At 44.7% G+C, this 24233-nt stretch overlaps 2 long non-coding RNA genes across 2 annotated transcripts in view; both read left to right on the top strand.

The window, feature by feature from the left end:
* LOC144990185 (uncharacterized) overlaps positions 1–7182 on the top strand; it is a 36545-nt gene extending 29363 nt beyond the window's left edge. The window contains exon 3 of the long non-coding RNA XR_013654174.1: positions 6873–7182. This is a non-coding gene — a long non-coding RNA (uncharacterized LOC144990185). The remainder of the gene's footprint in view (positions 1–6872) is intronic.
* LOC144990184 (uncharacterized) overlaps positions 1–24233 on the top strand; it is a 572443-nt gene that overhangs the window by 132317 nt on the left and 415893 nt on the right. The window lies entirely within an intron of this gene.

The raw sequence follows: 24233 nt of genomic DNA, 5'->3' as shown, positions 1-24233 counted from the left end.
ATCGAGATGTTAGGCGCATCATTGTGATTCTAGGCAAGGCAAGGCAAGGCAAGTTTATTTGTGTAGCACAATTCGTACACAAAGTAATTCAAGGTGCTTCACAAAACAGAAAAATGCATTAAAATCACAATACATCATAGAAATAATCAACGCAAAATTTACTTTAAAAGAAAAGAAAAAATAATAATAATTGAAAATTGATTTAAAAATAAATTAAGGAAAGGAAAGAAAAGTGCAGATAGGACCTTTCAGTCATATACACGGCTAAACAGAAATGTTTTAAGTCTAGATTTGAACATGAACACAGAAGAGGCCTGTCTTACGACTTCAGGGAGGCTGTTCCAGATTTTAGCTGCAGAATATTGAAACGCTGATTCCCCTTGTTTAGTTCTGACTCTGGGAATCAACAGGAGGCCGGCCCCTGTGGTCCTCAGAGTACGAGATGGTTCATATGGCACTAACATGTCAGAGATGTACTTTGGTGCTCGGCCATGGAGAGACTTGTACACAAGCAGAGCTGCTTTGAAGTCTATTCTTTCAGGTACAGGGAGCCAGTGCAGAGACCTGAGCACAGGACTAATGTGATCATACTTCCTGGTTCTGGTCAGGACTCGAGCAGCAGCATTCTGGATGTACTGAAGCTGTTTTACAGCTCGTTTGGAGAGGCCGTTGAGCAGGCCGTTACAGTAGTCTAACCTACTGGAGACAAATGCATGAATAAGTATCTCCAGGTCTGGCTTTGACACTATGTTTTTGATTTTGGCAATGTTTTTCAGATGGTAAAATGCCGCTGATGTTACTGACTTGATATGGCTGTTAAAGTTCAGGTCAGAGTCCATGATTACCCCTAGATTTCTGACTTGATTTGAGGGTTTAAGAGACAGAGAATGAAGGTAGCTGCTGACACTTTCTCTTTGTTTCTGTGGGCCAAAAATAATAACTTCGGTCTTGTTTGAGTTTAGCTGGAGAAAGTTGTTCTGCATCCACGCACTGATCTGTTGGAGGCAGTGGCTGAGTGAATCCACCGGCCCATATTCACCTGTTGTCAGTGACACATAGATCTGAGTATCATCTGCATAGTTGTGATAAGATATGTTATTACTGCGTATTAACTGCCCTAGTGGCAGCATGTAGAGGTTGAACAGAAGGGGTCCCAGGATCGATCCCTGGGGCACACCACAAGTCAAGGCCATGTAGTCTGAGACACAACTCCCAATTTCAACAAAATATTTCCTGTCTTCCAGATAAGACTCGAGCCAACTTAGGGCAGATCCAGAGATGCCAACCCAGTCTTGGAGTCTGTGCAAAAGGATCCCACGATCAACAGTATCAAAGGCAGCACTCAGGTCTAGCAGGATTAAGACAGTGACTTTGCCATCATCAGTGTTCAGGCGGATGTCGTTGGTTACCTTGATAAGAGCAGTTTCTGTGCTATGATGGGGTCTAAAACCTGACTGGAAAACATCAAATGAATTGTTTAATAAGAGAAAATCAGTGAGCTGTTGGTAGACAACTTTTTCAAGGACTTTTCCTAAAAATGGCAGATTAGAGATAGGTCTGTAATTATTCAGTACAGTGGGATCAAGACCGCTTTTCTTCAGGAGAGGTTTAATGACTGCAGTTTTTAAGGCCTCTGGAAATATTCCAGATTGAAGAGACATGTTAACTATTTGAGTAATTGATGGCAACACACTGTTCAGGACAGACTTTAGAAATCTAGTGGGTAACACATCAAGGCAGCATGTAGACGAGCTCAGACGGGTGATGGTCTCTTGGACAGTTTGGTCAGTGACAGGTACAAAGTGAGTCAGCTTAGAGTGAGTAGGTGGCCGTTCGATAGTTATGTGTTGTGGAGTTGATGGCTTTTTTAATGCCCTGAACCTTGTCATTAAAAAAATACAGCAAACTCATTACATTTAGGTGTGCAAACCAGTTCTATTGGTAGCTGGGTTGGAGGGTTAGTTAATCTGTTTACTGTTGTGAACAGGACACGAGAGTTGCTGCTGCAACTTCCAATGATTTCAGAGAAGTACCTTTCCCTTGTTCTGCATAAGATCTGGTTGTAAGCGTACAACTCCCCCTTATACATTTCATAATGAACTTGGAGTTTTGACTTGCGCCAGTTTCGCTCAGCTCTGCGGCACTGTTGTTTCTGTGCCCTGACTAGATCATCGTTCCTCCAGGGAGCTTTCTGTCTATGTTTTCTCAATTTAACCTTCATAGGGGCAATGGCATCCAGAACATTCAAGATGCTAGAAGTAACAGAATTCAGCATTTCATCAACATTGGCACCAGAGGCGTTTTCAGGGTTAATCATTTCTACAAACTGTGCCCTAGTGCTCTCATTTATTTGTCTCCTTTGGATAACTGCAGGGCCAGGCGGTGGTTTCGGAGCAACAGACAGGTCAAAGAATACACAGAAATGATCAGAGAGGGCGACATCAACCACACTGACATTGTAAATATTAACCCCCTTTGTGATGAGCAGGTCCAGAGTGTGCCCTCTGCTGTGGGTGGGGCAACTTACATGCTGAATTAGATCAAAGGTTTCAAGGACAGCATTGAGCTCTTTTGCATTTCTGTCATTGACATTATCAACATGAACATTAAAATCACCTGTAATGACTAGACCATCAAAGTCTGTGCACACAACTGAGAGTATTTCAGTGAAATCATCAATGAAACTTTGGCTGTGCTGAGGAGGTTTGTACATGACTATGCAGAGTAAGGGAGGAGTTTGTTTTAACTCAATCTTAAAGGACACATACTCAAATGATGAAAACACACCAAATGATAGTCTGCGGGTTGCAATATTATCTCTAAACAGTGCAGAAACGCCTCCACCCTTTTTATTTTCTCGTATTTCCGATACATGTTTGTAGTTGGGGGGAGTTGATTCGACTAGAACTATGTTTCCTGTGTTTTTGTCAAGCCATGTTTCAGTTAAAAACATAAAATCAAGATTAAAAGAAGAGATAAGATTATTGATTAAAAATGATTTGTTGCATAAAGATCTGACATTGAGTGCAGCAAGTTTGAGATTAGTTTCCTTGGGACTGGTCAAAACCTTCTTGCAAGGGATATCAACTAGATTTCTTTGATTGGACAGTCTAACTGCCCTTTTTTGAATTCTACGTGGTGCAACTACAGGTATAGCACCAGAAGGAAGCTGTTCATCACAGGGCCCCAGTTTGACATAACCTTTCCTAGGACACTGGGGGCCCGTTTCATCCTAGCTCTGGGGGATAGCACATCTAGAGGCGCGCAGGGGAGGTGGAGTCAGTTCTACCAGTTGAGGAACAGTCTAACCCAAATGAAGGTGAAGCCAAAGTATGACCTCCTTGGGTTCAAGAACCAGGAGCTCAAGTGGGAGGTGTCATGTTAAACATCGTAGCTATTGGAATGTCTCCACACGGGCCAAACATACAGTCTCCACCCGGGCCAGATATGCCAATGTCAACACCAAACACACCTAACTCCACTCATTCATCACTGGAAAAACTTACACCTGCATCTTTGTTTGGTCTGATTCCACTCCTGCTCCAGAAACCAAGCCAAAGACACAACTGGTATGGACTGATATTGAATTACGAATCTATGTTATGTTGAATGCTGGTTATTGGTTATAATTTGAATGTCATGAGCATTTTGATGTTTGACATGTTAAGTTTTGAAATGTATGAAATGGAAATTCTGGTTTATGTCTTTTAAGGTTTTCAACCTATCACCTTCATCTAAAATCAGAGAGCTACCTGCCGAAATAAATACAAAGGCAAAGCAAAGTAGATGTGTGTTTGAGTTGTTTCCATGTCCTTTGGAAAACATGGTCTATCGAGTCAGACAGGAGCTGGGGGAGACCAAAAGACTCGACAATATGTACATGTATATCAAATTAGTAAAAGGAGAACATAAAATAATTAAAATATCAAATAAATTCCCAAATGTCAATTGAAAGTTAGATTAAAAAGGTAGGTCTTGATTCTTCCTTCAAAAACACGAACAGTCTCTGAGGCTCTCTGGGAGGCTGTTCCACAGGCGAGGTCCATAAAAACTGAATGAGGCCTCGCTGTATGTTTCAGTTCTTATCTTTTTGTCAAAAGTCAGAGCTCTGTCTCCCCCTCTGCTCAGCGCCGGGGGCCCTCCCCAAAGTTCTTGCCACACTGCAGCTCCCAGCAACCCCAGCACACACTTCTTGGATGCCACAAACCTGACTCTCATTCATTCATCAACCACACCATACTTAAGCTCTGCACTGAGTGGAGCTCCGTGCAAAGTATTTTTTGTGCCACTCTGCCTTCATTACAGAGCGTTGTATTTGGACCAGATCTTCTGTCTCTGACCCTGTTGTGTGTGGCCTGCCGCCTGCCCTGACTCTCGCCTAGATCCTGACTACCCTGTCTCTCCTCAGATGATCTTATGCCTGTTATTTATCCTTTTTCTGGGAAGGCCAGATAGGAAGGCATTACAATAATTAGCGGGAGCAAAACTGAGTTGGTTGTGGTCTATTTATTTGTAACACTTGTGCTATCCTAGGCACTTTAACATTAGGAGTTGGGTCATGTAGACCAACTAGACAGTGCGACTGGAACTGTTCCTGCTGTTCTCAAAAACGCAGCTGTCACCCCCATACTGAATAAAACAGGTTCAGATCCCACCAATCTCAATAACTACTGCCCAATCTCTAATTTTCCACCCATTGCAAAAATCCTCGGAAAAACTGTCACCTCTCAACTCCACACTCACCTCTCTTCCAATAATTTATATGAACAACTCCAGTCTGGCTTCCGTCAATTTCATAGTACAGAAACAGCCCTCCTTAAAATTACTAACGACCTTCTTCTCACCGCTGTCTCTGGTTTAGCCTCCATCCTCCTTCTACTCGATCTGACTGCTGCCTTTGATAAAATCTCATACCCCATCCTTCTGGAAAGACTTTCAACCATTGGCATCACTGACTTACCCCTCAGCTGGTTCCAGTCCTATCTTTCAGGCCGCACGCAATTCATACAATTAAAGTCATTCACCTCTCCCACAGTTCCAATTTCCGCAGGTGTGCCCCAAGGCTCTGTCCTAGGGCCCCTGCTATTCATCATTTACCTTCTCCCTCTTGGTTATATCTTCCGTAAACACAACATCCACTTTCACTGTTACGCAGATGATACCCAGCTCTACCTCTCCTCCAAGCCTGACTCCACTCTTCCACCTGCCTCCCTCTCCAAATGCCTTCTTGAAATAAAGTCCTGGTTCACTGCAAACTTCATTAAATTAAATAGCAACAAAACTGAACTTCTCATCGTAGGAACAAAGACCACCCTGAATAAACTCCCTAACTTCTCCATTTCCTTCGATAACTGCTCCATCCTTCCCTCCCCACAAGTTAAGAGTCTGGGTGTCATCCTCGACAGCACTCTCTCCTTTACTGCCCATGTACATAACATCATCCGGACGGCCTATTTCCACCTCCAAAACATCGGCCGTCTCCGCCCCTCTCTCAGTCCTCACTCCACAGCCATTCTAGTCGACAGTCTCATCACTTCCCGTCTGGACCACTGCAACTCCCTTTTATCTGGACTCCCTCACAAAACTATTCACAAACTACAACTGCTCCAAAACTCTGCTGCCCAGATCATAACACAAACCCCCTCAACTATGCATATCACACCTGTCCTAAAGAAGCTTCAGTGGCTACCAGTGCCTCTCCGGATTAATTATAAAATCCTTATCTTGACCTTCAAAGCCCTCCATAATCTCGCCCCCCCATTTCTGTCTGACCTTATCCATGTTGCCATTCCCTGAGGTCTGCTTCCTCACTTCAGCTTGTTTCACCCACCGCAGAGCATTCTGCCGCTCTGCCCCCCAGCTCTGGAACTCACTTCCCTCAGGTCTGCGGAACATGAACTCACTCCCACAGTTCATTAAAAATCTGAAAACCCACCTCTTCAGACAAGCATACCCACCCTAATTAATTTTATGATTGCATTGTTTTATTTGTTTTTAACTAATGCGTCTTTCTTTTAATTGTATTTTATTGTTTTCTATCTGTAAGGCGACCTTGGGTGTCTAGAAAGGCGCCATATAAATAAAATTTATTATTATTATTATTATTATCCATTACCCCAGACCCTTCCAAGATGACCCCTACTCTGGATGGGTTGAGCTGGGTATTTTCTTGACCAAGGCAGAGAATTCCCACTGGAGTTTCACTGTACGAGTCCTTGTCAGTTCCATCCTGATCCTATCATTGAAAGAAACATTTTGACAAAGAGAGAACATAAACATGCCAGTTAGAAAGTGTTTTTTGTGCACCAAAAATAACATGTGACTGTTTTTAATGAACAGCATTGTACAACATAAACCACACTGAAAGTAATTTATATTAAAAGGACGATATTGAATTTTTATCAAATGCCATATTCAGATCTGTACGGGTACACTTTGCCCAAAGTATGTAGTTTACTCACTTTAAGTCACAGCTGTGCTGAATTTTTTTTCCATCAGAACTCCCCATTTTAGTTTTAGACCCAAAAACATTTTCATAAGTTCCAACTGGAGACAGTAAAGTTAAAAAACTAATTGGGAAATTGTAGAAGGATTCATACAACTTTAGTTATTGGCACACTGGGAGACACAAGAATGAGGAAGACAAAACAGAACTGACACTGTCAAGGTGTGCCTCAATGAAGTTGAAACCAGGGTCGCAGAACGTGAGAATAAGCTCCAACATTCAGATGAAATATTCACTGAGAGGATTATAATAGAGAAAAAACTTGCGTTTTTTGTTTTTTAACTTGTCCTGTCCAACAGCTAAGCAAACAGATGAGAGCTGAAAGCCTTTTGTTTCATTCATTTTCTGTTCCGTTTTTCCCTTTCAGGATCACGGGGCTGCCGGAGCCTATCCTGGCCACTTGTGGGCGAAGGCCTGGACAGTTCGCCAGTCTGTCGCAGGGTAGAATGTCCACAATCACACACCCATACACTCTCACACTCACACCTAGGGACAATTTAGAAAGCCTTTTGTGTTGGACATATTTTACTTTTACAACAGGGGTTATGAATCTTATGATACACCAGATGTATATTTAAATAAACCCCTTTTGTAATTTCAGCTAAACTTTATTCATGTTAATTATATTTGTAAAAAACATTTTGTTGGACCGAATGGAAAAGAAGAGGAGGGAAGAATAGAGAGGGATGACAGATAAGGGGGGGGGGGGGGGGGGGGGGGGGTTAGAGGGGTGATTATAGTAGCGAGGGTAAGATCATAAAGCGTCAGAAAGCAACAAGTTGCTGGAGCTTTATTATCACAACTGACAGATGAAGATGCACTAAATATCTAAAATGGGCGGGGCCTGTCCACACACACACTCAAACGTTACAAACACATCTGTTGGCTCCAAAAGCATTCACACACAAACAAATCCACATGGACATACTACCACTAACATTCACACACGCATACTCATGCAGACGAACACATGTGAAACATTTCATTCAGTCACGCAAACTGTTTGTGCAAAGGTGAGATAGCACCAGTGAGTGTTTATGTTCTTCTGGGGTGGATGATGGAATGTAAAAAGAGGGAGATAACCCAGCCCCCCTCCACCAAGGCCCCCCACCGCAACAGCAGCGGCAGCCGGGAATACCCAACACCCGCACAGTACAGCAGATAGAGAAAGACCGGGCAACCACATCCGCAATCCCAGTCAGGGCCAGCGGGACCGCCACAGTGCTCCCCAACGCCAGAGAGCTGAGGGGCGTAGGGGGCAGAAAGTGCAAGCCCGAGCCCGACCTGTAGAGCAGCCTTCCCACCGCACCCAGGGGGCCCAACAAGGGGCCTCCCCAGGGGGGCACCCCAAGCCCCAGACAGGCGGCCCACCACCCAGGAGTCCTGAGCATCCCCCGGCCCCAGGGAAGACCCGCCACCACGCTTCAGGCAGCCCCACCCCATGCCACGGTTACTCCAGGTGAGAGCAAGGCGGGGGGCGGCCCCCCCGCCCAGTTGGAGGACGCCCAAGAGGAGCAAGGGTCCCCAAAGGGTGTTATAAATATGGCCTGCCCAGGCTCACCCGCAGTTGAAAAATATGAAGAAGGCCGGCGCCCAGGGGCCAGGACCAGAATCCACACCCCCAGGACACGGACACCCCCAGGCTCAGATGTGATGTGATCCCCAGCTCCCGGTCTTGCCAGAGAGCTCAGGGATCCCTCTCCCTGCGTGGAGAGAGGGCTGCTGGGCCCAGAAAGCTAGCATCCCAGGCCCCCAGTTCCCTCTGCCAGGGATGGGGCAGGGGACAGAAGATCAGAAGTCCCTCTTGCTTGTGTGATGTATGTGTGTTAATGAGCGTGTGTATGTGCGTGCATGGGTGTGTGTGTTGGAGTGTGTATTTTGTGATGTAAAGGGGGTGTGTGTACAGAAGGTTGTGGTTAAAATTGGCAGGGAGGGCACTGAGAGGACATCTTCTGCTTGCAAACAGTGATGTCCAAGCACCCTCCCCACCAAGGGGCCCTAAAATGTCTAAAGTGCAATTAAAACCGAGAGGGGGGGCATGTTCCATACGGCAACCAAGGGAAGGGGGGGCACTGCCAAGTAGCTCCTCCCCCCAAGGTGCATCGCAGGCCGACCCCCACCACCCTCACCCTAATAAATGGTTATATGAGGAAGAGGGTCAGGGACAGCTGGAGGACTGACCCCGGTGGTGAGTCAACTGTCCCCAGCCCCCCACCCAACATTGGGCCCAGGCCTCCCCAGCGCAGGGGCCCCATCGCCTGAAGCGCCGGCCCCCCTTTGCATACATATTATGCAAAATTAATTATTATAACTGCTTTCTTTTAATGTAAGTGGGGTTTTAAATGTGGTGAAAATTAAAGAAAGAGAAGGCCCAGCCTTCGCCCACAAGTGGCCAGGATAGGTTCCGGCAGCCCGTAGACCCTGTAGACCTGATTTAGATTTAGATTTTACCAATCCACTTAATCAGGGTAACCCAACAACTAGAAAAGTAAAATTCTATATGGAGTTATTGGGCATAATTGATAACTGGATAGGACATAACCCATCTATCAGAAAATGTACCCACTATTCTTAAGACATCCCCTTACATCCTGTGCTAGATTAGATTACTTTATGTTTAATGTCAATATATTTAACATAAAAGACTGTTATATTTAACCAGGGATCTATCTGACCATTGCCCAGTTTCTCTATCTATTTAAAAAATGAAATATGGTATGAATATTAAACTTGTATCTACTTAACAATTGCAGATTCAGTCTTCCAGCCTGCTGCAGATCAACAATTTGGTTTCTGGTATCCTTAGACAGCTATTTGGTCTTGGCCATAGTGGAGTTTGGAGTGTGACTGAGGTTTCAGACAGGTGTCTTTTCTATAGATAACCAGTCCAAACAGATGTCATTAATACAGGTAATGAGTGGAGGAGAGAAGATCCTCTCACAGAAGAAGTTACAGGTCTGTGAGAACCAGAAATCTTGCTGTTTTTCATTTCGTCTCATACCTATAAGGAAATTTACAGGCCTCTCTCAACTTTCTAAGATGGAGAATTTGCACAATTAGTGGCTGACTAAATACTTTTTTTGCCCTACTGTAAATTACACAGACAACAGGAAAGGACAATAAATAAAATCAAACACTATTAAAAAGGTATTTCAGAAACAAAATAAAGATTGCTTTATGGTTTAAGTTTTCTTTTTAAGTAATCTATACTCACAACCCAAAGCTGTGGAGGAAAACTATATCGATACTTTCCTTAGCGCCTTGAATCTACCCTCACTAAAATAGTATCAAAATGTTAATTTAACGCACCCAATTTCAATTAAGGAAATTAAAGCAGCTTTCACTAGACTAAAACCGGGAAAGGCAATCAGACCAGACGGCTTTGACTCTCTACTGCTGCTCAAATAAAGAATTGATTGCCCTACGTTAAAAACATTTAATTATGCTATTCAAATGAGAGAAATTCCAGCTTCCCTCATTTTAAGCTTGTCAATTCCAGGGAGGCAACAATTTCAGTAATTCAAAAAGAGGTTGCTTTTCAAATAAAAGCCATGTGTGGTTATTTCTCCAAGTGTATTTTGCCTTCAGGGTTCAGATTATAGTCATCTGCCGACAAATTGTAAAATGCCTCTCTTCAGTTCTGTTGACAACTCCACCACACAAGGTCAAGGGGTTTACAGCATGAACACAGTAAAATGCATAGATGAAAAAAATATTTACTTATTGAAAGACACCAGTTTACTGGAAAATTGTTGAATACTGAAAATGAATTAAATAGTTCAAGGTTGTGCCCTGAACATCAAAGATGAAAAGGAAGGGAAAATGGCTCAGTCTTTTCCTCGAAGCATTCAGAACTCTTTCTGTTCAAATGCACACATTTGGCAGTTTAATTCAGGTAACAGTTAGGCCTTAACAACAATACAAGACAAAATTGCTCTGACACATTACTGACCTGTAATATTTCAGATCTATGCTGCAAACCAGCATGAAGCCAAATTTCACAAGAAATACATTTACATTCTAGTTTAGGATGAAAAGTGGAAAAACACCATGATTTTATGCACGTAACATCGACCAAAACCTGTTCCTTACAATATAAAATCCAGACAGCCATTTAGTGAGTACAAAGTGTTAAGCCTGAGGTTAATGCAGGTGTTTAAAATTGGTCAGCAAAACTTAAAGTTTGAATGAACCATGCCGAGAAAGTGCAGGACTTCTGTACTTTTTGTCTATATTTGCTTTGCTGCGCCCTTGTAATTCCTGACCAATGAGTGAAGAGATTCTTCACACAGGGAAGCACACAGACTGGGAGGTCTGCCAGGTCTTTAGGGAGGCAGCTTTGCACGAGGGGGAGGTGGACCTGGAGGATTATACATCAGGAGTCCTCGGGTACATCAGAATGTACATGGAGGATGACACCAGCACCAGGACTGTAACGGACTATACCAACCAGAAACCCTGGCTGAATGCAGAGGTGCAGTCTCTGCTGAAGAACAGGAATGATGCGTTCCAGTCTGGTGACAAGATGGCACTCAGAGCAGCGAGAAGGGAGCTGCACGCTGGGGTGAAGAGGGCCAAGGCCGCATATGCATATATATTCAGGGACACTTTACGTCCAATAATCCCCGGAGTATGTGGAAGGGCATTAAGTGCATCACAGACCACAACGCCAGAGATGCACAGTGCCCCGAGGATCCCTCTCTACCAGACACACTCAACCTTTTCTACTCCCCACCTGCCTGAAAACTGCCATCATCATTCCAATCTCCAAAACATCCTCAGTGACGGGCCTGAATGACTATCGGCTGGTGACCCTGACACCGATAGTCATGAAAACAGTTATTATGAAGAAACAGATACATAATGCTCTGGGATCAAACAATAGATGACAGTTTAACATTTTTGGCAATTCTTAAAACGTCAACATGTTGTCTTATAATATTGTAACTTCAATTATCACATATGCTGGTCATGACCTGCATCACAGAATCCATCGATGTCACCAAGGACCTGCACCAATATGCTTACAGGTCAAACTGATCCACAGAGGACGCCATCTCCTCTGTGGTCCACACAACCCTCACCCTCCTAGAGAACAAGAACTCATACGTTTGCCTGCTCTTCGTGGACTTCACATCAGCCTTAAACACCATCATCCCACAGACCCTCATCCAAAAACTACACACACTCAGCCTGAGCCCCACTCTGTGCAACTGGGTCATGGACTTCCTGACAAACCACAGTCTGTGAAGATCTGTGACGTGTGCTCCTCCCCGATCACCCTCAGCACGGGCTCCCCCCAGGGTTTAGTGCTAAGCCCCCTCCCCTTCACCTTGATCATGCACGACTGCACGGCGAGTCACCCCAGCTGTCTGATCGTGAAGTTTGCGGATGACACAGCTGTGGTTGGATGCATCACCAACAACGATGAATCCGACTACAGGCAGGAGGTGGAACATCTGGAGGGCTGGTGCAGAGACAACAACCTCTGCATCAACGTGAAGAAGACCAAGGAGATGATCGTGGACTTCAGGAAAGACAGACACCCGCCTCCCCCATTTACATTGGAGGGGCCGTGGTGGAAGCGCTTTTTAGCTTCAGATACTTGGGGCGTGCACATCTCCAACGACCTTATCTGGAGAACCAACAGTTCCTGCCTGGTAAAAAAGGCACATCAGCGCCTCTATTTCTTGAGGAGGCTCAGGCGCGCTGGGATGGGGATCGCAGACCTGACCTCCTTCTACAGGTGTGTGGTGGAGAGTGTCCTGACCTCCTGCATCACGGTGTGGCACGGCAGCTGCTCAGTGGCAGAGAGAAAAGCCCGGCAACGAGAGGTTAAAGCTGCTTGAAGGAGATCCCAAATGGCTGCCGCTCCACCAGACGGAGTTTCATGCACTCCCGACGACTGTAACCCAGGACATTGCCAAACTTAAGGACACTGTTGAAAAGCTTAGACTGGAGCTCAGAGAAAAATCTGTTCTGATAGACTGGGAAGCCGTTACTGATAGAATTTTCTCTAAGTACTCCGACATCTACAGCATTCCATCAGGACCAATCCCTCCCTGTCTAGAAACCCTCTCGTGGTCTGGAGAATTTCCCCCTGAAGCCCATTCCACAGCCACGGTCAGCAACATCATTCAAATATGTGGCCGTAAAAACAACGGGTGGGAGCGGACGGACGGGGCTCCGAGCACCACCAACATCAGCTCTGCAGTGGAGTCCAGTAGTCCACAGGACCTTCAAGAAGACCAGGTCGATGCTGGGCCAAGGGCTACCGCACTCTGCTCTGCGCCCAAGCAGTCGTGGGCTGAGGTGACACGTCGCGACCAGAGGATCAATGGATCCTAACCGACACTGAAAGTTGGGGAACCCAGCGCTGACCAACCGCTTTGCCCCGCTGGCTGAAGACCTCACTGCGGCGTCAGTGACCCGAGCGGGCTCACAGGGACCGACAACGGGCGGAACTCCTACCAAGACATCCGGCTCTGCTGCTGGTCTCAGCCAGGCGACGTCTTCCGCTTCCACCCCTACGGGTCCAACAGCGTCTGCTGCTTGGGGCCCGCTTTGCTGTAGCCTGACCGGCTTGCTCTTCTTTCTGGAACCGCGACACTGGCCCAGCCGCCCGAATCCTCCCGTGTTCCGCTGGCGCCCGCCACGAGAGGGAAACGCCGCCGTCTGCCGAAAGAGGCGGTGGCCTGACGCTGAGAGCATTAAAGGAATTAAAACCAAACACAGCCATCATAAAATAGTCTCTATGCAGATGACATATTACTGTTCTACCATTACGGTCCTCGTCTGTGGACCATCAGCCTGCCGGAGAACCTCAGGGCTGAAGAGACTGCAGAGGTTTTTAAGAAGAGGCTCAAGACCCACCTTTTTAATTTAGCTAATTTATGTATAGCCTATTTTATTTTTTTCCTTCTTGAAGAATGTCCTTTAATCCTGCCTCTATCGCCATTTGAATTTTTCTGGTACCACCTCCATGTTTGGCTCTCACCTGTTTGGTTATTTGTCCATCACTGTGCATCCAACCTATTTCCACATTTCGTGTTGTTTTGTGTTTCTTTGTATGTCTTGGTCTTGTGTCGACATTTGAGACATTTTGCCACGAAGTTTTTGAAAAATTACTAATTTTCTTTTTGAGAGTGACTGCTTAATTTTGCAGAAATTGAAAAGGGCAATATGATCTCCAAAGAAAGGGACGTAATGTGCCAGAGCTGCATCATCCATCAAAGCAATGACATCACTGTCAATCTGCACAGAAGAAAAAAATATATAAATAATATTATTCATCCATAGTAAATGCATTTTATTGTGTCACTGCAAAACATCAAGAAGTTATAACTGGAGCTTCTTTATTGTTGTGTGCAAACCTTTGATATAAATGTACTTGTTGCCCATTTATATGCCCACCAAAACTGGACAACTGTTAATAATCAGGTGAACCAGAACAGCTGAGAGAAAATAGTACACTGCAAAGAGTCAATCATCTATTTTGCATCTATTCATGTTTTTAAATGAGGATAATTGATTGATTTCAAGAATTGCAGTCAAAGCAATAAATAATTCAGAGATTTATCAAACTCATTACAGAAATGATTAAATAACTAAAATATACTTTGTATTTTATCAGTCATTATGTTCTTTATGTTCATTTAAGCTTGTGTTGGGATTTTTCTTGTAGTTACAAACCCTGAAGAAGTCCTGCACCGTTACCAAACGCTGCTGAAACAATTTCCATGGACAAAAGCACGACCCCAAATGTCGTCAGTGTAATATAGACAAAAATACAATAGATTTGACTGCAGCTATTGCAAAAATGACTGGCTGGAAAAGGTGAGGATCTGGGGCCATTTCCTGTTTTCACGGTGGGAGACAAACTCATAAGCTATGCAAAGTAGTGTGAATCATTCCTGGAACAACACAAAACTCTGGAAGAGAAGATAAATAATATGAAAAATAATGTGTTCTTTTGGAATGCTGCTTTTTACTGTTTTGTTGAGAACTTAAAACACATTTCATTGTGATGTCACTTTGTATGCTGCAGAAGTGTATCATATTAAAGATTGTTGTTTTCACTGCTGTCTTGTTTCTCTTTAATTTGCCACATGTTACAAGAAGTAATCAGGCCAGAATATGTTTTTACAATTCAGTTACTTTACCCTTGCCAACAAGTTAGCATTGTCTCATTTGGTAAAGTCAGAAGACCAAGTGTGTATGTACAGTGTATAGGAAGGTAATACGTGAACATACCCAGCATTTACTACTGAAAGTACCATGTAATAGAGTGGAAATAGGGCTGACTTTCTTTTACAGTCCATTTCCATTGTACTTAAGGGGTAGTTTCTGTGGTAAATTCATGGTAAATAAATACCATGAAACATACCAGTGCAGACCTAAAGGTCAAGGTACTTTATTTGTACTTACCTTGTTCTTACATGTGGCAAGTACCACAAAAGACACCGTTGCACAACATGTAAATACCCAGTAAGTATATTATAAATACCCAGTATGTACCACATAAGTATGAACCAAATAGTACCACATAAATACACAGCAAGTACCATGTAAGTAAAGAGAAGACACAAAAAAGTACCCAGTAAGTCCCATAAAAAAGTACCATGTAAATACCCTGCAAGTACCCAATAAATTCCATAAAAAGTACCATGCAAATACCCTGAAGGTACCCAGTAGTTACACTATAAGTACCGTTTAAATACAACTTAAGTACACTGTAAATACTGTACTGTAAATGAAAGCATTACCAAAAAACCTGCTTGCTGTGAGGGGGGGGGGGACTCAGAGCAGAGCAGATAAGAGCAGAAGCAAGCTCCCTTAGGAATGTGGTGAAGAGTTTGGTCACCTACAGGAAGTCCAGAGTAGATTTAATTCTCCTTTGCATTGGGCGGATATGGTGCAACAGATTTCTCGTCTGGATGCCTCTGGATGCATCAGTTAACTGAAATGTCAATTTTCTTTTTCATAAGTTATGATCATAGATTAATAGGTTCCAATACAAAGAAATGACTTGACAGTGAGTTCTAGTGACTTTATGGCTACATTCACACCGCAGGCTGAAACGACCCAATTCCGATGTTTTTGCCCCTATGCGACCTGTATCTGATCTTTTCATGACAGTTTGAATGACACAGATCCGATCTTTTTGAAAGGCAACCCAGGCCACTTGGGTATGTGGTCCTGAGTCCGATACGTATCTGATCTTTTGATATGTGACTTCCATCTGAACGGCCAGGCCACATGTATACGACCCGTACGTCATCGATACGCTACAAAAGTCATTATTCTGCGTTGAAGTGGGCGGGCACGAAACATAAACATCAACCAGCACGATGCTGCTGATACCAGTCAGTGGAAGGGAAGCTAGGACATCGATTGAATTAATATTTGGGGTGATAGCTCTATTCAGGCCAAACTCCAGGGTTCTAATCGCAACCGGATGTTTTTTTTTTTAAATTTTCTAGCGAATTGGCCGAGCGTGGTGTTGAACCTTTCCCACGATTACTTTTTTTTTCTCCCTTTCCGACCGTGGTCAGAAGTGCGGGGGACCCAAAGCAGATCCTCCTTCAGGCTTCACTTCCCCGTTCGGACCCAGATTCTCCAGAACGGGTTAATAAAGAGTCAATAGAATTTATTCTGGGGGACGCCTTCTGTTATTACCGTTCTTCCTCCCTAACACACAACATGAATGCGCGCCCCGACTGCCCCCCTCATTCTCTACCTCGCTGCACGCGCTCTCTTCTGTCTCTTACACACACACACACACACACAGGTATTTGAACAGATTGCTTGTGTTGTTGCTGTGTTGAATTATTTTGTAATATTCATTTATACCTGGCTCAAGTTTTGACAGCTGGCAAAAAATATCTTCATGCACTGCTTCATTTTTTTGACCATTTCTTTTTAATCTCTGCTCTTTCAAAATCACCTGCTCATGCCGTGTTGTGTAGTTGCTAAGGGTAACATACACAACTCACAGCCCCTCTGGTCACGTGAGGCAGTTGAGTAGGCTGCAGGCTGAGGAAGTTTCAACACAAAACACTGGAGTTACTCACCTAATAACTAAAAATATCTAGAAATTGCACCAAAAAAAATTCTTGTTTATGAATTTGTAATCAATACTTTCATAGAGTAGTCAAAGCCAAAGTTAGTGATACGCAGGTATCTTTTTCTTGATTCCTTCGTATCAAGGAAAATCACTATTTCCTTCTGAAACTCATAGGAAATTTCCTCATTTTTTATGTTAAGATTAAAATGAAGAAAAACTATTTTTAGGATGTGAGGCTGCAACTAGGGGAAATAATGAGTTTCCCCTCAGTTTAAGCAGTTTCAAAATTTTCAAGTTTTCTTGTCTCAATAGATAGATAGATAGATAGATGACTTTATTAATCCCACAATGGGGAAATTTCATTTCTGTGGCAGCAACACGACATTCAGAAATAATCTATATAATATAACATCAATAAAGGACATCACAAATGACATTTATATTAGATAATTAAAAATATTACTAAAATTATTATGAAAAATTATTATCAAAAATGAGATTCTTATTAAATAAAGAAATAAATATGAAATATGAAATAAATAAATACAGCTGCAAAAGTGTAAAAAACATGCGGTCTGCAAAACATGTAAACTGTAAAAAACATTACAAATTTTTTCAAAATACAGAAATAACTAATGAAGTTCAGACCAAAAACAAAAACAAACAACTGTTCAGGAACAAAAAACAATTTAAAATTGAAAAACAACAACTACAACAAAAGTAAATGAATCAATGACTAAACAGAAAAACACCCCTGGGACCGTGGTGTCACTTTGACACGGTGTTGTACAGTCTGATGGCTGTGGGGAGGAATGACCTGCGGTAGCGCTCCTTCTTACACTGAGGGTGCAACAGTCTTGTGCTGAAGGAGCTGGTCAGCGCCTCTACAGTTTGGTGTAGGGGGTGGGAGGGGTTATCCATGATGGATGGCTCAGCTTAGCTAACATCCTGTCCACCACCTCCTCGATGGACTCAAGTGTGCAGCCCAGGACAGAGCCGGCCTTCCTAACCAGTTTGTTAAGCCTCTTCAAGTCTCTGCCTGCACTGCCCCCCGCCCAGCACACAACTCCATAAAGGACCACTGAGGCCACCATAGTGTCATAAAAGGTCCTCAGCAGCTGTCTGCACACGCCGAACGACCTCAGTCTCCTCAGCAGGTGAAAGCGACTCTGGCCCCTCCTGTACAGAGCATCCGTGTTGTTGGACCAGTCCAGTCTGTTGTTCAGGTGAACACCCAGATATTTAAATGTGTCCACGACCTCAATGTCTGAACCCTGGATGTTCACCGGTGACTGTGATGGTGAGGACCTCCTGAAGTCCAGGATCAGCTCCTTTGTCTTGCTGGTGTTAAGCAGCAGGTGGTTAACTTCACACCAGCTAACAAAGTCAGTGATGACCCCCCTGTACTCCTGCTCATCCCCCCCTGATACACAGCCCACAATGGCACTGTCATCTGAGAACTTCTGCAGATGACAGTGGTGGGAGTCGTAGGTGAAGTCCGATGTGTGCAGGGTAAAAAGGAATGGGGAGAGCACAGTCCCTTGAGGTGCCCCCGTGCTGCAGACCACCACATCAGACACACAGTCACACAGCCTCACAAACTGTGGCCTGTCTGTGAGGTAGTTGATGGTCCAGGCAGTGAGATGTTGGTCCACACCTGCAACCTCCAGCTTCCTCCTCAGCAGTGATGGCTGAATTGTGTTGAAAGCACTGGAGAAATCAAAAAACATGACTCTCACAGTGCTCCCAGGGACCTCCAGGTGAGACAGGGCCCGATGCTGCAGGTAGATGATGGCGTCATCCACCCCGATGCCTGGTCGATATGCAAACTGCAGCGGGTCCAGTGCTGAGCTCACCTGAGTGCGGAGATGGCTGAGGATGATCCTCTCCATAGCCTTCATCAGGTGGGAAGTCAAGGCGACAGGTCTGAAGTGTTTCGGTTCCGTAGGACGAGGTACCTTTGGAACCGGAACCAGGCAGGAAGTCCTCCAGAGGACTGGTACCTTCTCCAGTCTGAGGCTCATATTAAATATGAACAGCATCGCCACACAGAGCTGTTCTGCACACTCCCTGAGGAGCCTGGAGGTGATGCTGTCTGGGCCTGTTGCCTTCCTGGCCTTTGTTCTCCTTAACTCCATCCTAACCTGATTCAGGGTGAGGCAGAGGGGGGTTGGAGGATGGGTGGGCGGTGGCTGGTCTGATGCTGTGAGTCGTTGGGGGGGGTCCTTTTGCTTCTTTTGGAAGAAGGGGAGAGTGGATGAGCAGAATCAAATCTGTTGAAGAACAAATTCAGTTCGTTTGCCCAGGCATGGTCACCTGTGACCTGGCAACCATTTCCAGCCTCAGCATGTCCTGAGATGTGTTTCAGACCTCTCCACACATCACGGATGTTGTTCTGTTCCAGGCGCTGCTCCAGCTTCTTCCTGTAGCAGTCCTTGCACTTCCTGATCTTATATTTCAGGTCCCTCTGTACTCTGCGTAGCTCCTCCTTGTCCCCAGAGAGAAAAGCCCTCTTCTTCTCATTTAGGAGGGTCTTCAGCTCAGGAGTGACCCAGGGCTTATTGTTGGAAAAACACTGCACTGATTTTGTTTGCACTGTGTTTTCCGCACAAAAATTCACATAGTCCGTGATGCAGTCAGTAAGACTGTCAATATCCTCCCCGTGTGGACTGCAGAGAAAGTCCCAGTCTGTGGTGCTAAAACAGTCCCTTAGTCGCTCTGTTACCTCCTCAGTCCAGATCTTCACCGTTTTAATCTGTGGTTTCTGCTGTTTCACCACTGGAGTGTACGCAGAGGAGAGATGGACCAGGTTGTGATCAGAGCGTCCTAAAGGGGGGAGGGGGGCAGAAGTATATGCATTCTTGACGTTAGCATAGAAAAGGTCCAGAGTTTTTCTGTCCCTCGTATGACAGTTCACATACTGGGTGAAGTTGGACAGGGTGGCGGAGAGGGGGGTGCATGCATTGTTAAAGTCCCCAGAAATCAGGATCAGGGCCTGTGGGTGTTGTGTCTGCAGCTGGGACACAGTGCTGTGCACGCGCTCACAAGCGACAGCAGCGTCAGCCGACGGAGGGACGTAAACAGTCACCACCAGCACATGGGAGAACTCCCGTGGAAGGTAGTACGGCCGAACGCTGACTGCCACCAGTTCAATGTCTTTGCTGCAGTGCTGTTCTTTCACAGTCATGTGGTTCCGGTTACACCATCTGTCATTCACGAACACCGCCAGACCACCGCCTTTCTTCTTACCGCTCTGCGCCGCACTCCGGTCCGCCCGCACCAGCGTGAATCCAGTAACTAAGACCACGGAGTTTGTCATGTCCTGGTTGAGCCACGTCTCGGTGAAACACAGCAGGCTGCTCTCACGGTACACCCGCTGCAGACGCATGAGCGCTGTTAGCTCGTCCAGCTTGTTAGAGAGCGTGCAGACGTTTCCCATAGTAACGGATGGTAAACATGGCTTGTACCTCCGTCTTCTCTCCCGGCGTTTAACTCCAGCTCTGCAGCCTCGTAGTTTCCTCCGTATTTCAGCTGGAACATCTGGCTTTCCAGCGAGGAGAATCTCAACTCGACCAAGAGCTAACAGCTGATCTCGAGTGTAAACAATGGAGCTGCATCCTAACGGATTCCCCGAGGCCGGTTCAAAAAGTTGAGAAAAAATAAAAAAACAAAAAGCAAAAGTAATAATGTTCCTGTCCTTTGTCGCAGAACTTCGTAATAGTTGTTGAAAAATACAAAAAACACAAATCAGGTGGAAGAAAATATTAAAAAACGCAAAGTAAGGAACACAAAAAGGTAGAGCTGCCCAGATAAGCTGCCACACACGCGGCGCCATGCTAATCAATGCAGCTGAATTCATTTTTGTCCTCTGAAAGTTTTTGTGAGGAACAGTTTAGTTTTTTCAGAACGTCATCTTTTCTGACTGTCTCACCTAAGAGCCCTTCTGTTGGACCCCAGGTTCCCAGAGCACACATACAGGTCCAAAGGGATAGCCCCAGTGCGCAAGGCTGCGGAAGCACAACCGAAGACTAGCACCCTACCAGTGGCAGGCATGGCTCTGGTAGCAATTAGGGCCCATACCTGGTCTCTAGTAGCACCCATGAGAGACAAACTTATGCTAAGCCAGGTTCTTGCTTCACCAGCACACCTGAACGTAGATTATTCTCAAGCCAGTTGGGGTAACAGGCCCCTTAAGTGATAGGTTCCTCTTCCTCATATAATCACTTATTAGGGGGATGGGGGGGGGGGGGTGTCAGCCTGCAAAGCACCTTGGGGGGAGGAGCTATTTGGCAGCGGTCCCCCACACATGGTTCCCGTATGGAAACGGGCCCCTCCCCTCTCAGTTTTAAGTACACCTCACACATGTAGGACCCTTTTTAGGGGGTTGGGGGGTGTTTGGACATCACTGTGAGTGGGAGATGTCCCCTCAGTGCCCTACCTGCCAATTTTAACTGCACCCTTTAGTACACACACCCTTTACCCCTTAAAAATATACACTCCAACACACACTGCTTTGACTGCTCTGAATCATCTGCCTGAAGGTAAAAGCGCAAATTCTGGGAACAGAAAGTGACCAGGGTCATTTTTACTTTCTTTGCTAGCCTAAGTAGCCGCGGTTACATGTGCAAAATATCTTGATCGGATCAATGGTCGGATTAGAATTTAACCGTGTACATGGGCCCAGAAAAACATTTCCCGATTAGAAAGAACGTTCACATGGTCACACTTTTGCCCGGAATAAATCATTTGGGCACGCGCAGTAGTGTTGAAAATACCGGAAGAGGAAATGAGTCCTGCCGTAAACAAAGTGAAATGCCATATACATTTATGCAGCAGCTCTGTAATATATGAGACTATCTTCTAAATGTACTTAATGTACTTAATGTTATGAATATTATGAAGCACCTGTTCGCTCATCATTTTCTTTTTAATCCGTGTGGTCAGTGCTTTTTTTTGTGGAAGAACGGAGCTGGAAGAAGCCAGGGTAAGGAGAAGGCTAACAACACGCGCTAGCAACATTAGCCTTACATGAACACAAAATCCATGCGGGAAATGCTGCAATCTGCATCTTGGCTGCACGTAAATATGAAGGAATAACATCAGCCTTTATTTTGTCGGGATTTATTTTATTTTGACTGAAAACACAAATCCACATGATTGTTTGAACGGTTTTCAAGGACTGAGCGACATTTCTGCTTTGAAAAGCTCACACACTGCCCCAAAGCCACTGAGTGAGCTGGCGGGCCGAGCTCTGCTCGGACACACGGTTCTCCTGAGTCCGGCAGCTGCTGAGCCAGGGCGGAGGGTCGGAAGCCTCCCCCCCAAGGCGCACACGTAACAAAGCACCACCGCCCCTGTCCGCAAACACAAAGCTAGAACTCCGGCTGCTCTGCTCACAGACACAGTTCTCTCGCGCGGAGAAGCCGGTCAGTCCCGTATGCGCTCCAATGCTTTTTCTGAAACAGCGCACCGTCCGTCTATCCCCGCCTATCTTGATCAGAAAGAAATTTTGATCCTAACGAGTCTTATCGGGGCAGATTATTCCGAACGGCGTGTTTACATGACTAATTTTTCTTCCGATCAGGAATCCTTTCTAATTACTTTTGTCCATGTAAACGCAGCTACTTGCGTATCTCGCTAGGCTTTCCAATACTGCATTGTAAAAGGTGATCAGTAACTTAAAACTGACACCAAACAGCCTCAGCCTTCTCAGAAAGTAGAGTCTTTGGGTGAGTTTTCCACAAAGATAATCTACATGAACAGTCTACTTCAGTTGGTTATCAATCCAGACACCCAAATATTTGATAGTTTACTGCTTCAATCTGACTGCTTCCAGTTGCTAAAGGTATATGTGAAGTGACACATTTTGGATTGAATATGATCTGTTTGGTTTTTGTTGTGTTCAAGAGTAAATTATGATCCTCACACCATTTATTGAAGTGTTTGACCTCATCAAAGTAAATTGAAGGGTTATGTGAAACGGAAAGGACACTGACAATAATTGTGTCATCAGAGAACTTTATAATTTTGTTTTGAGTGTGGCTGCTTTGGCAGCTGTTAGTGTAAAGAGTAAATGGTGAACTCACTGCCGCTTGTGGTATGCCGGTGTTACAACTTAACACTTTTGAAAGTGTGCCATTGAGCTTTGATCGTTGTGTTCTATCAGTCATGAGTGAAAAAAACATTTAACCGTGTCTGGATTTACATTAATTTCCATCATCTTTTTGACCAGTATCGCTGGTCGTACAGTATCAAAGGCAGAACTGAATTCTGGAAATAACACCCTAGCATAAGTGTTAGGTGCCTCTAAGTGCTTTAAAATGAGACGAGATGCACTGATCACAGATCACAGTGCTGCTGCCCTGTTTGTAGGCAAATTGCAAGTTATCCAAGAATGGTGACACCTAGGGTTGGGCGATGTTCCCTAAATTGGTCGTTGACGATGTTTGCTGTCAACCATCAGGATGGACGATGATATCGTCGGGGGGGGGGTATTTTTACATTTTTTGTTCTTAGATAATTGCTATTCGTTATTTTACTTTATTACATTATTTATTTTATTTCCCAACTAATGACTCATCCGCGATGATCCAGTATAAACTGAAGGAAGTGACTTTAACAAAAAAAAGTAACAAACAAAATAGACAAGAAGTGGTCCGCTCCCGCACTTAACTAGTCAAGTGGACCGGCGGAGCGCGGACTTACAGCTTTGTGTTTGATGGGGGGGGAGATGCTTTGTTACATGAGCGTGGGAGATTTAAGACCGCGATCCGTCCCGCAGCTCTAGGGGTACGAGCTACAGAACTCAGAACCGGGTCTAAAAGTGTGTGTCTTTGAGCACAGCTCGGATCGTCAGCACACACAGTGGTTTGAGCTTCAAAGCAGAAATATCGCTCAGTCCTTAGAAAACATTCAAACAATCACGTGGATTTGTGTTTCCAGTCGTGTCCCGACTATATAAAGGCTGTTGTTATTCCCACGTTTACGTGCAGCCAGGATGCAGCGCCACCCAATATAATAATCGTAACATTATTAAAAGCACGTTTAGAAGATCGTCTCGTATATTACCGAGCTGACATGTCAATGTATATAGCCGCTCGGCGCTGTTTAACATTGTTTTGTATTGAATTGTTACATTCAATAAAGTTTGAAAAAAAAAATAGCCGCTTGGCGGAACTCACATCCTCTTCCGGTTTTTCAAACCCTACTGCGCATGTACCCATGATTTATTTCGACCGAAAGTGTGACCTTAGTGAACGTTGGTTATATTCTGAAAACATTTTACTGTACCATGTACACGGTTGGATTCTAATCCGACCATTGATCCCATCAAAGTATTTTGCACATGTAACCGCGGCTTATGGTGTCGACTCGCAACGTGCCGGGGGTGTGGCATCACGATGGTGTCTCTCCATCTTTATGTCACTCACCCATCATGATGGACGATGGTATCGTCCATCGGCACAGCCCTAGTGACACCTCTTACTTAAGACGCTCAATCATGATTTTTTTCAAACACTTCATTGCTATACGTGTCATTGCGATAGGTCTAAAGTCATTTCCAGACTGTGGACTGCTGATTTTTAGAATGGTAATTAGTTCTATCAGTTTTTCCATAGAGCAGGAACCTCACAGCTCTGTATTGACATTTGGAACAAGCTT

Source organism: Oryzias latipes, chromosome 24 (assembly GCF_053564925.1).
Source record: "Oryzias latipes strain Hd-rR chromosome 24, Olatipes_Hd-rR_3.1".
NCBI lineage: Eukaryota > Metazoa > Chordata > Actinopteri > Beloniformes > Adrianichthyidae > Oryzias > Oryzias latipes.
This window is presented reverse-complemented; position numbering and strand designations above follow the sequence as displayed.